Below are 15,223 nucleotides of genomic sequence, written 5' to 3'. Positions count from 1 at the left end.
GAGCAGGAGGACAGATCGCGTGGGCAGAGCGCACTACAAGTGTGGAGTTACATTTGCCTCGAGCTCTGCTTCAGTAGAGCGCTGATGTCATTTGGAGGAGGGGCCTCGCTCTATCCTGCTATTCCCTCTCTCTGTCTCTCTGTCTCTCTCTCTCTGTCTCTCTCTCGCCCTCCTCCCCTCTCGCTGTATGTGACGTGATGAAGGGTGCAGTGTTGCGTCAGTGCGCTAGGGGGAGTGGAAGAAAGGAAGAAAGCATTCAAAGCGTCAATGTCAGAACTGTGCTGTAAACAGTAGTGCATAGATGCTCTATTGGAAAGAGAATGAGAGAGCATGAGCGACAACTATCACTAGTCAGACACTGGTCTTATATATACATATGAAATCAAAAGCCTGATTTTGTTAGTGTGTTAGCATGCATTTAGCCATCACCTGTGCCTTCCACCTAAATATCCAACAATCAATGTTCTCACCTCGTGGCCGTTTAGTGTCCCAGTCATCGTTTAGATGAGTCCAAACTGCACATCTGCTCTCCTAGTCCCCCTGACGCTGTGAGTCACCCCATTAGTGAGGCAGTAGCCCTGCAGAGCTGACCCAGACAGCACAATCTCCCTCCCTGCCTCATCCCCAGCCCTGGTTAGCCCCCCTGACTCAGTCACCAGAGACACAGCTCATCCCAGCTCTCTGGAGAAGCTTACTATGTTCACTAGGCTAACACCTGCTCACCAACCTAGTATTCACAGCTAGCTCCCATAGCCTGGCGCTGTCTCTTAGCGTAGCTACGTAGCATCTGAGAGGGCGCACTGATATACCAGATCCGGTGATTCGCTCTGCATTCATCACTCAGTGATGTCATTATTCCTTTTTTTTTTTTTTCATCTTCTAACTACCTCTTTTCTGTCTCCCGGTTCCTTTGATATTAGATGGTCCCATCTGCTCCTCATCTGCTAATGCCTGGCCTGGACTCAGCCGTTAGGGTGTGGGGAGAGGGACAGGGCATTAACAGGCCTAATCGTTGGAGCCCGATGACCTCTGTAGACCTTCGGTGCCCTGTCAAGTCAGGGCAGGAGAGCAAACCAGAGAAGCAGAAGGCTGCTGTTGTCATCCTGGCTTGAGAGGCTGTTTGAGAAGGCTCTTAAATCTGGAGCATCTGCCCAAATCTACTAATCGACAAAGCGCACCTCTTCACTCGGGTGTTTGTTCGTTGATATTTTGCTCGGCGTCAGAAGTGGAGCCCTTGTTTCACTTAAGCGAAGATCTTGAGAGCGTCTCAGTGTAGCTAACCAGTTAGCTAGTAGGTGGAAAAACAAAGAGTTATCTCCTCCTGCTAATCCCCGTCGGCGGTGGAGACGGTTTCCAGGTCAGTCCTGAGCTATGTCCCATGAGTAATCACCGTGGGCCAGGTGTTGCTCATAGGTCAAAGGTCAGTGGCGAGTTCAGGAAGGTGAGAGGTCACCCCTGGACATCCCGGCCTGATCCCTGTGTCCTCTCCGGGGTCGCAGACCAGGCCCCTATCACAGACCCTACAACAGACCCCTCTCCTGACCCTACCTCAGGCCCGCTCGTCTGCTCATGTGTCTGTCAGCGGCTGCTGATTGAACCACTCTCAGACGTACAAAGAGGCCCACTAGGGGATGGAGGACTCAGGTTACTGTTATCTCAAGACCAGGGGAAGTCTGTTCTGTTGGCCTGCTCTGGTCGCCTCTTGTTTTGGGGAAGGGGGGAGGAAGGAATCCTCTTTCCCAAGGATGCAGTTCACTCTATCTGTCCCATCTCAGGGTCTGTCCCATCTCAGGGTGTTTTGACAACAGACACAGTCTTTGAAGGACTCTGATGACCCCCCCCTCCCCCCGGGCCATCTCTCTGGGGGAGTGGAGGGGGGGCCAGCATAGCTAAGTTTATTAAACCACTTGATATTGTTAAGTGGGGGCGAAAGTGCTTTTTGGCTCAGCCGACAACCAAACAACAGAATGTGGTGGACGGGGGTTTGTGGTGGCTTGCTCTGACTGTGCTGTCGTCTTGTTCCTCATGCAACTGATTAGATTCACTGGATGTGATTGATTAGATATCTGCCGTTGTTGTGTAGCTCATGTGAGCCCGAGGTTATGGCATGCCAGGGCAAGCCCTACATTTCCCAGTGTTTCCAGCTCAAACTTGTTTGTCGGATTTGTACGGTGAAAGCTAACTGATCCATATGCCGTCATCTCCTCAATTTTCCAAGGACTTATCTGTCAGTTTCTCCTAGTGTGTATGTGTATCGAAAGAGAGAGGGATTGTATGAAATACAAAGTCCCAAAAAGTGCTGTAGGACTCTGGGGGAGAGGGGAGAATGATTCGCTCGCTCGCTCGTCTCTCTCTCTTTCTCTCTGACTGGGATTCATTATTGATAGGCCCGCTCGCTTCTGAACACGTGCCAAATGAAAGGGAACATGTTGAAGCTCCTTGCCAAAAACCCGCTTTGTTTTTCATTTACCTTCTGCTACATTTGCATATTCATCCAGTATGGGCAATCAGCACGAATCTGAATGCCTTAGGCTTCCTCTTCCTCCCAGGTGGGCCTGTGGGCCGGGATGGCGTCTTCACAGGACCAGACCTGCTCCAGGTACAGACCAAGGGCTGCACAGAGCCTTTATGCAGTTCCCATACATGCAGATGGACTATATGAACGGTCTGTTTTTGACACCGTGCCTGAATGTGAGAGAGCCAGAAAGAGGGGAGAGAACGTGAGGTGGCCTGTGCAGGAGACTGCGGGTCAGTGAGTGTGTAAGAATGTGGGTTTCTGTGGAAACGCGAGTGTCGGCGTATTTTCCAATATAGTCAACTTAAAGGAGGCTTTGTCCAGAGCAGCTTGTCGGCGTTAGACGCATATGAATACAGCGCCCGTCGACATGGGACAGTGGTCAGGATGGACGGGGTCTCCGCTGAGCCATGCAGGGAGATGCTCTCCTCTTTTCTAATGCAGATCCCAGATGTTAGGGTTTAACCCCTTCATCCCCAGAGACCCGCGGGTCACAGGCCAGGGGAGAAACGGCCAACAACAACAAGCTCCACAGAGGCCGGCTTCCTGCCGCTTTGGCCCTCCCAGGGGCCCAGGTCAGCGGGCAGGGTCGCTGTGTGTTTGTGAAGGACGGGCCCTCGCAAACTGCCCTCTCGGCTGTTTCTCTCCCTTCCGCTTTTGTTTTCTTAAGTTGTTTTCTTGGTTTCCTCTTGTGGTGTCCATGGGGAGGTGGGGTTGGGGTTAGGGATTGGTGTGTGTGGGGGGGGGGGGGGGGGGGTAACACAGAGGTAAAGGGGGGAGAGGGGGTGACTTGTCGACTCTGCGGTAACCCCCTGGACCCCCCAGGGTTAATGACCTCCAGAACAATGCCCTGGGATCAGATTAGATAGAGCGCTCTTCCCCTACAGCCAATCCACACAAGGACGAAGATAGAAGCTAGGATCAGCATACAATAGCCTCACAGTCTGCTTTTCAGCGCTAATGTAACTCACTGAAGCATCTCTCTCCCTTTGTAATTAGTTTACCATTCTAGCACTAAATCTATAATTAGCCTACTTACTATCTTTATCACATTTATATTGTAGCGTTTACCGCCACAGTGGACTCTGTTTGGTGCTCGTTTGACAATCAGAGAGAAGAGAGAAGAGTCCTTTCGGTTTGGTTTAGTTGAGAATTTACAGCCTTTTCAGATCTTTTAACAGATTAGAAGTTCGGTCTTCCTCAAGGAAGGATAGGATGTTTGTTTTAGTTTGGTTTGGGAGCTTTGAGGAGAGGAAGTGTGTGCTAATGCTATCTGAGGTGAGGCCAGCCTGCTCTGGGCCGCTCCTATCTGAGGTGAGGCCAGCCTGCTCTGGGCCGCTCCTATCTGAGGTGAGGCCAGCCTGCTCTGGGCCGCTCCTATCTGAGGTGAGGCCAGCCTGCTCTGGGCCGCTCCTATCTGAGGTGAGGCCAGCCTGCTCTGGGCCGCTCCTATCTGAGGTGAGGCCAGCCTGCTCTGGGCCGCTCCTATCTGAGGTGAGGCCAGCCTGCTCTGGGCCGCTCCTATCTGAGGTGAGGCCAGCCTGCTCTGGGCCGCTCCTATCTGAGGTGAGGCCAGCCTGCTCTGGGCCGCTCCTATCTGAGGTGAGGCCAGCCTGCTCTGGGCCGCTCCTATCTGAGGTGAGGCCAGCCTGCTCTGGGCCGCTCCTATCTGAGGTGAGGCCAGCCTGCTCTGGGCCGCTCCTATCTGAGGTGAGGCCAGCCTGCTCTGGGCCGCTCCTATCTGAGGTGAGGCCAGCCTGCTCTGGGCCGCTCCTATCTGAGGTGAGGCCAGCCTGCTCTGGGCCGCTCCTATCTGAGGTGAGGCCAGCCTGCTCTGGGCCGCTCCTATCTGAGGTGAGGCCAGCCTGCTCTGGGCCGCTCCTATCTGAGGTGAGGCCAGCCTGCTCTGGGCCGCTCCTATCTGAGGTGAGGCCAGCCTGCTCTGGGCCGCTCCTATCTGAGGTGAGGCCAGCCTGCTCTGGGCCGCTCCTATCTGAGGTGAGGCCAGCCTGCTCTGGGCCGCTCCTATCTGAGGTGAGGCCAGCCTGCTCTGGGCCGCTCCTATCTGAGGTGAGGCCAGCCTGCTCTGGGCCGCTCCTATCTGAGGTGAGGCCAGCCTGCTCTGGGCCGCTCCTATCTGAGGTGAGGCCAGCCTGCTCTGGGCCGCTCCTATCTGAGGTGAGGCCAGCCTGCTCTGGGCCGCTCCTATCTGAGGTGAGGCCAGCCTGCTCTGGGCCGCTCCTATCTGAGGTGAGGCCAGCCTGCTCTGGGCCGCTCCTATCTGAGGTGAGGCCAGCCTGCTCTGGGCCGCTCCTATCTGAGGTGAGGCCAGCCTGCTCTGGGCCGCTCCTATCTGAGGTGAGGCCAGCCTGCTCTGGGCCGCTCCTATCTGAGGTGAGGCCAGCCTGCTCTGGGCCGCTCCTATCTGAGGTGAGGCCAGCCTGCTCTGGGCCGCTCCTATCTGAGGTGAGGCCAGCCTGCTCTGGGCCGCTCCTATCTGAGGTGAGGCCAGCCTGCTCTGGGCCGCTCCTATCTGAGGTGAGGCCAGCCTGCTCTGGGCCGCTCCTATCTGAGGTGAGGCCAGCCTGCTCTGGGCCGCTCCTATCTGAGGTGAGGCCAGCCTGCTCTGGGCCGCTCCTATCTGAGGTGAGGCCAGCCTGCTCTGGGCCGCTCCTATCTGAGGTGAGGCCAGCCTGCTCTGGGCCGCTCCTATCTGAGGTGAGGCCAGCCTGCTCTGGGCCGCTCCTATCTGAGGTGAGGCCAGCCTGCTCTGGGCCGCTCCTATCTGAGGTGAGGCCAGCCTGCTCTGGGCCGCTCCTATCTGAGGTGAGGCCAGCCTGCTCTGGGCCGCTCCTATCTGAGGTGAGGCCAGCCTGCTCTGGGCCGCTCCTATCTGAGGTGAGGCCAGCCTGCTCTGGGCCGCTCCTATCTGAGGTGAGGCCAGCCTGCTCTGGGCCGCTCCTATCTGAGGTGAGGCCAGCCTGCTCTGGGCCGCTCCTATCTGAGGTGAGGCCAGCCTGCTCTGGGCCGCTCCTATCTGAGGTGAGGCCAGCCTGCTCTGGGCCGCTCCTATCTGAGGTGAGGCCAGCCTGCTCTGGGCCGCTCCTATCTGAGGTGAGGCCAGCCTGCTCTGGGCCGCTCCTATCTGAGGTGAGGCCAGCCTGCTCTGGGCCGCTCCAGAGCAGATCTGAAGCCTCTTGGTACCTGGAGAGCATGACAGCCCCAGTGATTAGTGCAGACACACAGGAAACGGGGACATTTTAGAAAGAAAGGTGTTCTAGAGAGAGGGAGGTGTCAGTCACACTGATCTGTCATCTGCCCCATCAAAGGGCTTCACTTCTCTGTGTTAAACATTAACACAGACCGGTCCTACTTTGATTGTTTCAATGACTCATCGTATTCCTGTGACATCTGAACAATGGTTCACTTCTCAGTATCAAATGTTGTTCCTGATGCCGTTGCATTTAGAAATCCTATTTGCCTGGTTATATGTGTTATAATATATAGTACATAATAGAGTGATCCCACATACTCTGTTATATACTGTATAATAGAGTATATTTAAGCCTGTATTGCACCTTCTTCTGTGTTTTACAAAATTCCCTACGGATTAGCAGTTTTTCAGATGTGTCTAGTTAAAGCTATATTAAGCCATCTTCAGTATTTTACTTAATTCCCCATGGAACATTTTGTAGCTGTTCAGGTGCAGATGACAGCTTTTCAAAGTGCCGTCTCTCACTTACTCACTTTCAGCTTCAGACGCGCTTGAAAGGGAGAGGAACCTGAGACGCTTAATTGGCACCAGAGTGGATCCGAAAGGTGTTTTGGTGCGACGCCCCGGTCTGCTCTGACGGCGTGAAGGTGTCAGCCCTTCCCTGTCTGCCCCGGCCGCTCCCCTCAGCTCTAGCTCAGGTGTATCACATGTTGCTCTCCACATTCAAAGGCAACAAGAAGAGGGTGATGACAGAAGGAGAAAGGAGGCCTAGTTGAACTGAGGGGGATGTTTATGACTGGTCTGAAAGGAGCGCTCTCAGCCTGCCCACCCACCCATTAGACTGTAAGTGCTGGCTGGTTTGCGGTTGAGCTGTAGATGACAGGGGAAGGGCTGAGGGGAGGGGGGGATAGAGGGGGGGGGGGGGGCAGGGCCTCTCTCTCTCTCCCTGGCATGTCACCGGGGTGTGTTTGCGGTCGGTGCTCTACAGGAGGTCAGGTTTGGGGGGTTTAGTCTGTGTGACGACACCACACTACCCAGACACAACCGGCCACAGAGACAGGAAGAGCATGCAGCAACGTTTCCTTGGTGTTTTTGTCTTTCTGTCTTAAAACGATCCGAGGGAGAGGAGTGTCGGAGCGAGAGAGAGGGAGGGTCTCTACCTCGGCCATCGTGTCACAGCAACACAGCCTCACACACCCCACAGCCTCACACACCACACAGCCTCACACACCCCACAGCCTCACACACCACACAGCCTCACACACCCCACAGCCTCACACACCCCACAGCCTCACACACCCCACAGCCTCACACACCCCACAGCCTCACACACCACACAGCCTCACACACCCCACAGCCTCACACACCCCACAGCCTCACACACCCCACAGCCTCGCACACCCCACAGCCTCACACACCCCACAGCCTCGCACACCCCACAGCCTCGCACACCCCACAGCCTCACACACCCCACAGCCTCACACACCACACAGCCTCACACACCCCACAGCCTCACACACCCCACAGCCTCACACCCCACAGCCTCACACACCACACAGCCTCACACACCCCACAGCCTCACACACCCCACAGCCTCACACCCCACAGCCTCACACACCCCACAGCCTCACACACCCCACAGCCTCACACCCCCACAGCCTCACACCCCACAGCCTCACACACCCCACAGCCTCACACCCCCACAGCCTCACACCCCACAGCCTCACACACCCCACAGCCTCACACCCCCACAGCCTCACACCCCACAGCCTCACACACCCCACAGCCTCGCACACCCCACAGCCTCACACACCACACAGCCTCACACACCCCACAGCCTCACACACCCCACAGCCTCACACACCCCACAGCCGAGGTGTTCACAGCGCTGTTACAGTGTTTCACCAAGCACTGTCTCCTTCTCTCACTTGCCACTGGGACATTTTACTGTTTACTCTCTTTAATGTATTCCTCTAGGTTCGTTTTGGACTTCCTGTGACTTTTCATGGTTTATGCATCCTTAATGTGAAAGAGAGATCGCAAGGCATGGCATATTTACTGTACTGTACCATGGCTTTGATCAAATCTTACCAGTCGAGTGGAGTTCCAAAATAGTGTGGAAGTTATGCCAAAGTTCTGTCAAATACATTAAAGCTGTGTGTGTGTGTGTGTGTGTGTGTGTGTGTGAGAGAGAGAGAGAGAGAGAGAGAGAGAGAGAGAGAGAGAGAGAGAGAGAGAGAGAGAGAGAGAGAGAGAGAGAGAGAGAGAGAGAGAGAGAGAGAGAGAGAGAGAGAGAGAGAGAGAGAGAGAGAGAGAGAGAGAGAGAGAGAGAGAGCAGCCGCCCCCAGCTCTCCCAGGAAAGGAAAACCCTAGAGGACCTGTCTAACCCCTGAGGATTAGTGTTCAGTCTTGCTGTAGCAGGGTGAAGGGAAAACGCCTCAGCACAGCCAGTCAATGGAGGTTCAACTGCTCTGCTGGATTCCCACACAAACCATCGAGAGGAGAACTCAGGCAGACACTGCACTTACAGTATCTCTCAGCACAACTGTTCCCCCCCCCACCCCCAAAGGATTTACTGGGACGTAAAATAATGCATAAATTGCACAAGTACTAATCTCAGTGATATATTCAAAGCCAGTACCTGTGGCTTGGTATGAATAATTTAGTCAAAACAGTAGGCAAACATGCCGCCAACCACAATGTATTTTCCTGTTGTTTTTTTTTTTATCTAAGCAGAGGTGTAGCGGTTGTGCCTGTTTGCTGCTGCAAAGACAGTATTTACCCATACTGCTTCAGTACTTCATGCTCAGCTGACTTGACTCCAATAAAATAAAAACAGTCTGCTAGAGTTTCCTTTCTTTATGAGCTTGTTTCCCTCACCGAGTGCGCACAGACACAATTCCAATTCTGCTCACGTCTCCTATCGAAAAGGGTTAGTTGTCCTTTAACTTTTTTGGTCCGACCTCCTGTGGAGCTGAACCTGGTGGCCTCTCGTCTGTGGAGACGGCTAGGTAGAGACGGCTGGGGTCGGCGGCGCGGGCCTCAGTGCAGGCATCGGCTGCTCTCACAGGGGTCCTTGGCAGAGTTCAGTCTCCATCTGTTGACTCAAGTCTTGCGCTGACATTCCCCTGTGTTTGTCTTGGCTTTCATCATCGCTCCGTTCAAACAAGCGCCAGCAACTGATAAAACACATGGTCTCGCTAACTCAGACAGTCTTTCAGACACACACACACAGTCTGCCGACAAGGCAGTACGGCAACAGGTGACCAAAGCTGCCACCTCTGTGTGTGTGTGTGTGTGTTCGTGTGCATTCTTCTCTCTGTCAACATAAAAGACTGTCTGCTCTGTTCCTATGTAAGTGCAGTAGGCACCTGTGCTGCGCTATGTTCAGAAATGATTTGCGGCCCGTATTCTGTCCCACGGCAGCAGGACACTCTGTTCCAGTTTAGATGGATGGTTATGATGTTGATTGTGGAGACATGGTGGAATGTCTTGGGACAGGTTAGATATAACATGCAGCAGGAGGACATGACCAAACAGCTGTGTTTGTACATTTGTGTCCATTATGATGGACATATTTTTCCTTCTACGCTGAGAGGTCTCACAACAAATTACCCAGACAGTGACTGCCAGCCAGGAACTCTTCTTTCTCTGGTCAATATAACAGGACAGCTGCCAGTCAGCCAGCCATCCAGTCAGTAAGCTAGCTAGCTAGCTAGCCAGCCAGCCAGCCAGCCAGTCAGCTAGTCAGTCAGTCAATCAGCCAGCATTGGTTCCAGCAGGTTCTCTTTGTGTCTAGCTTCAGCCGTGTTTGCTAAATCTCAGTCACACCAACACCTCTCAGAGGAAGACTGAGCCTGACACAGCAGGGGGGGGGGAGGAGGGAGGGAGGGAGGGAGGGAGGAGGGAGGGAGGGAGGGAGGGAGGGAGGGAGGGAGGGGAGGGGAGGGAGAGAGGAGGGAGGGGAGAGAGAGAGAGAGAGAGAGAGAGAGAGAGAGAGAGAGAGAGAGAGAGAGAGAGGGAGGGAGAGGGAGGGAGAGGGAGGGAGGGGGAGAGGGAGAGAGGAGGGAGGAGGGAGGGAGGAAAAAAGGAGGCAGGGAGAGAAAGAGAGAGAGATAGAGACAGAGAGAGAGAGAGAGAGAGAGAGAGAGAGAGAGAGAGAGGAAGGAGGGAGGGGGGGAGATAGGGAGGAGGGGGGGGAGGACGTCCGACTCAGGAAGAGAAGTGAATTATAATCATCTTGATCCATTTGCGAGAGGAGACACAGGATTTCTTGGAGACCAGGTGCAACCCACACCTGGATGTGTGTCTTCCTGATCAGTTAATTGGAGTGCGGTGTGCTCCTAATGAATATTCTCAGAGTGTGACTGTGTGTGGGCAGAAGGAGTGGGGCTCAGTAGGGAATTAGCTCATCTTCCCCAGAGAGCCCTCCTCTCTCTCTCCCCACAAAAGGACACTCACCCCCTAGATGCATTGCAATACTGTCTCAAGAGCCTATTATTGATTCCCAGACCCACCATTGCATAATTGTGTATTTGCGTGTGTGCATTTGTGTGTGTGTTTACTTGATTGTTACTTGTGAGTGTGAAAGCACACAGAGGGCGATTTCATTAACGCTGTGTCGTAATGGGACAGTGTGGTAAACAGACTTTGAGCTCACTGTGTGTAACGCTGATTAGCATACCATTTGTTACATCATTGTCATAACGTTCTGCTACCTCCTGTGCCTGTCAAGTCAAGCATCTCTCTCAAGGCCGCCCTGGTGTGTCAATCTCTCCCCCCAAACACACAACTACAGAGAGAGAAACAGTCCTTCTTTGTCACAGCTTCTACCAGTGGGATGCTGGATGGTCTTCTGCTGTCGGATCGGATGGTGAAGGTGTCAGTTGACAGGGAGCAGAGTTTGTGCCTGGCTGTGGTGGCAGGCAGCTCCCTGTGATGGAAGCCTAACCGCTGGGTTATAATTGGAGCTAGCGTGCCTTGGTCCTGGACCCCTGGTCGACATGACGGCTGCATGGAGACTCAAACTGAGCCCTGTCTCACTGGATGACAGGCAGGTGGGGTTAGGAGAAGCAGTATACTACTGTTAGTCTCTCTCACAGGCGTGCGTGTGTGTGTGTGTGTGTGTCTCGCTCTTGTATCTGTGAGGAGGAGTACATAGTGGTGTCAGCTCATGCAGGGACCTCCTTCCACATATGGCCCGGCAGGAATTCTCCTCATAATATTGATGTTTTGTCGCTGAACCATGAGGGTACAGTTCCCCTGTCGTGGCCGAGGTCTCAGTGAAGCCGGACGTGTCAGATCCTCAGATCCGAGGTCACCTTTACCGGCCTCGTTCCACAAACCGGGCCTCCAACCCTCCCACCCACCCACCCACTCTCCCTCCCTCCCTCCCACCCACCCACCCACCCACTCTCCCTCCCACTCTCCCTCCCTCCCCACTCTCCCTCCCACTCTCCTTCCCACTCTCCCTCCCTCCCACCCTCCCTCCCACTCTCCCTTCCACCCTCCCTCCCTCACCCTCCATGTTGTGCAAACTGTCTTTTTGTTCAGTGAGCGTTTCCATTGTGACCCCTCCGTTCTACCCCAAACACTGCCGACTTGCTGCAGTCTTGAAGGCTGGCTAGGCAGGGAGCATTCCGTGGTTATGTGATGGTTGCTATGTGATGGTTGCTATGGTCCGTGCTTGTGGTATGGTTGCCATGGTCAAGATCAAACATCACATCAGAGTTTCATCGCACAATCCGAGAACAAAGTGTTCTCTTTGACATAGTGGAGTGTTTTCTATCGGCGTCCAGGGACCCGTGTCTGGGCTGTGCCTGCGTTTCCACGGAACGAAAGATCCTAACAAAGCGCCCGTGAGAGAGAGCTTCCCTCACCAGGCAGCAGCGCTCGCTGGCCCTCAGATCCACGGCCTCCTCTCCCTCCTCTGCCCCGCCAGGCTGGAGGTCTGACTGAGGGAGAAGTGAGGAGTGTGTGACTCTGCCAGCCGTTCCAGTTGAGAGCCTCCTCCAGTGTGTCTGACCCAATGCCAGGCGCTGGAACTAACACCGGCCTGGGCTTCACCTGAGCAGCAGCTCTCCTTGCCAAACGAGCTGTTAGCTGGGATGCAGCCCTGCAGGGACACCACGGGCTCGCTGGAAGTGGATTACAACAATGCCTGCAGACAGAGGGATCACATGGACCTGATCATACTAACTGCTGGATCAAACTGGCCTTCCACTCACATATGGCCCTGTGTCTTTAGTACACACACACATAATACACACACACACACATACGGCCCTGTGTCTTTAGTACACACACACACAATACACACACACACACATACGGCCCTGTGTCTTTAGTACACACACACATAATACACACACACACACATATGTCCCTGTGTCTTTAGTACACACACACAGAATACACACACACACAAACATACAGATCTGTGCGAAATGAAATAGCAAACCGTAAAAACAAATAATACTTGAGTTTTCTGTTCTCCCAGAAACATGTGGCATGTTTAAACGTGTTAGAAGGCTCTCCACAAGGTTTCTCTCTGAAAGCGCAGAAGACACGGTGTATCTCATTAACTTGTCTGAGTTTGTGCACCACTTAACAAGCTATTTGTTTGTGGTGCTTCTGCAGGTGTGGGTTTTGGGTTTGCAGGCGACCATGGCGAGATTGGCTGTGTGACTGTAATTACTAATTTATCTAAAGTGCAGGAAAACAAGCAGAGCCTGGAAAGCTGGAGTGATCAGACGGCAGCTGCCTCCAACTCTAATCTGCTCAGGTAATTCCTCTCCAACCCATCGATTCAACGCAAGAGATTGAATTTCAACGCATCTTAAAGAAAAGAAAAGAAAAAAAAAACAAGAAGCATTTCCGAGCACTCACGTGGATTGGCAAACAGATGCTTGGTCAAAGTGACAGGTGATAAGTGCTTTGGCGAGCTTTCAGTCATTCCTTTATGCGTTTAGCTCTGTGTAGGCACACTGTCATTATAACACCCATCCCTCACCTGGCCGTGTCACGACGGGAGCTAGCCACCCTCGCTGGTTCATAAGTACCTGGGACCTTTCAAACCAGCCTCCTCTTATCAACTGCCGCCTTCACTCCAGGAAAATTCAGTGTGATGAGTACATTTAGTCTTTTTTTTCTTTCTTTTTTTTGTCAGGAACTAGTGATACCGCTCTTCTTATTAGTGCTGACCTGGCCTGCTCTTCTTATTAGTGCTGACCTGGCCTGCTATTCTTGAATATGTGTGGGCGAGGTGACATTTAGAGAACAGGTTTGCTCTGGCCATGTAGGGTACTATACGCCGTGGATACTGTGCATGTGATTTCCAAGCACATGAGTGTCCGGTGTCTGCGCTAACATTAATGGCTGCCTTGTAACCCCGTTAGGATAAACAAACTGTGTACCGGCGATATGAATAATAATTCATTGGACATTTTTATGTGGGTTGTCATGTCGACGTGAATGGATGGCTGGGCCGCCTCCGCTTCCTTTTCCCGCCCAGCGGCCCCGTTACTCCTCAGAAAGTGCAGCCGTCATGTGTGGAGGCTCGACTTGGTGTTTGCAGTGAGAGGAGGTTGGGCCCTTCATCACGCGCCCCCCCCCCGCTACAGCTTCACTGTTCCCCGTGCTTCTCTCTCTGTCCTGGGGACGATGTGAGGAACACGCTGCTGGTTTTTATCGCCACCTTCCGCTTCCCTTTTATTAGAATGCAGAGCACCTGACACATTTTTATGCGTCTTGCGGCGCAGGATATTCCCTCATGTTTATGAAACAGCGGTCAGAGATAAGATCCTGCTGTGTTGGAGCGTACGGGCGGAAGAGAGGAGAAGAGAAACAGCCAACCCGCTCCTCATGCTTTAGAGGCAGTGTGGCTTTAGAGGCAGTGTGGCTTTAATCTCAGAAGTGTAATAAAGTGTTGCTCTTGTCAAACGAGAGCGTGCGATGCCCCGGTCTTCATGGACCGCTGCCATTCCTCTCCCTGGCTTCATTTTTCCCTCAGCATTGGCTGAAGTGATGTATTTCAATGAATGTCTCTCTTCAAAGAAAAAGCCTCGTTTTTTTATATGAAATCACCGTGGCGCCCTCCCGGCCACAGCAGTGAGAGGAGGTGTGGAGCTGCTGAAGACCGTTTGGCCGCTGTTTAGCCTCGCCGTGCATAACAATGTGAAGCTCCCTAATTGGCATCCAGGGTGGAATCTCTGCGAGCCTTCGGTAAGCACTGCCCCCTCCTTCGTCTTCAGGTCAGGGGTCGTCCAGGAGATTTGCATGAAGTGTCAAGGTGGTGCAGAGTATTTAAACCAAACTGTTTCATGTAGAGCATTTAGAACACTGCACGGCTTCTCTTCATTCCACACACAGACAGGCCCTGCTCACCTTCATTTTTATCATCCTCTTCTTCCTCCTCCTCTTCCTCAACCTCCTCATCCTCCTCCTCCATCTCCACTAAATGGGCTTCATCCTGTCGTCATGGATCACAAACGGGCCAGGCATCGGTGTGGTGGACGCTTCCTGACCCATCGCTGCATCGTGAGCAAAATAAAGACCAAAAAACGACATTTCAGCGTTGAGCTCCAACTGAGCTGGATACCAATCAGTTAATGGGGGTGTGTGGATCTTAGGTCCAGCATTAGTGATGGAGGGTTGTGGTCCTAACCTGGGCCTGGAGGATCAGAGGGACTGAGCCTGTTGTCTCTGGGGACAAAGTGGGGGAGATTAGGAGAAACTGCTGTGTTCCCCTCTCAGCCCAGGAGGCCCGGCCCCCCTGGTGCAGGGGTCTATAATCCCCTCTTTCCCGGCCCAGCGCTCTCTCATTCCACCATCTGGGCTTCAGTTTCCTCCTGTGGAGGTCCAAGCTAGCGTAGCATCATTAGCTAAGGTTGGCTCCCCCCACCCCTCAGCACCCCCTGTGAAACCCCTGTTGCTCTTTTAAAGGGATAGAGACCATTTCCAATAGCATTAGCTGTGTGGTTACTGGCCTGTAGAACTGTTAATGCCACCTGCTTAAGGAGTTTATAATCCTCTCGGGTAGAGACCCAAAGCAGCTCTGATCCCTGCGTATGTCCTTACCTGCACACAGACCGTTAGGGTGAGGGCACAAACCCACGTTAAAAGAATGTCTTTCCTCCGCACCTGCGTTTCGTTATCGTCAGAGCTGTGCCTTCTTAACACTTGTGGTTTTTGATTCTCACTCCTGTTGCGAGATGAAATGAGATTCACTAATGGGAGAGGGATTACTGTGGTGTTGAATCTCTCCTCCGCCTCGTGGCAGGTAATAACTGTAATCGGAATCAGAATTTGATCAGGAAAAAAGACAGAAAAAAGAAAAAGCTTTAATGGAACCGAATGGGTCAATTAGACACAAACGTACTAAAGAAGACACATGCATAATGGATGAGAAGAGGGAGCCAGAGAGAAGCGTCTTCTGCAGGGTCAGGTCTGGCAGTAGTGTTGTGTGCTACAGCAGAGGCAGCAGCACTCAAAGG

General features: G+C 53.2%; 1 protein-coding gene across 1 annotated transcript in view; it reads left to right on the top strand.

Annotated features, from left to right (window-relative positions):
- Positions 1 to 15,223, top strand: part of macrod2 (mono-ADP ribosylhydrolase 2) — a gene marked incomplete in the record, with an annotated part of 331,272 nt that overhangs the window by 71,028 nt on the left and 245,021 nt on the right.

Source organism: Osmerus mordax, chromosome 5, assembly GCF_038355195.1.
Source record: "Osmerus mordax isolate fOsmMor3 chromosome 5, fOsmMor3.pri, whole genome shotgun sequence".
Lineage (NCBI taxonomy): Eukaryota > Metazoa > Chordata > Actinopteri > Osmeriformes > Osmeridae > Osmerus > Osmerus mordax.
This window is presented reverse-complemented; position numbering and strand designations above follow the sequence as displayed.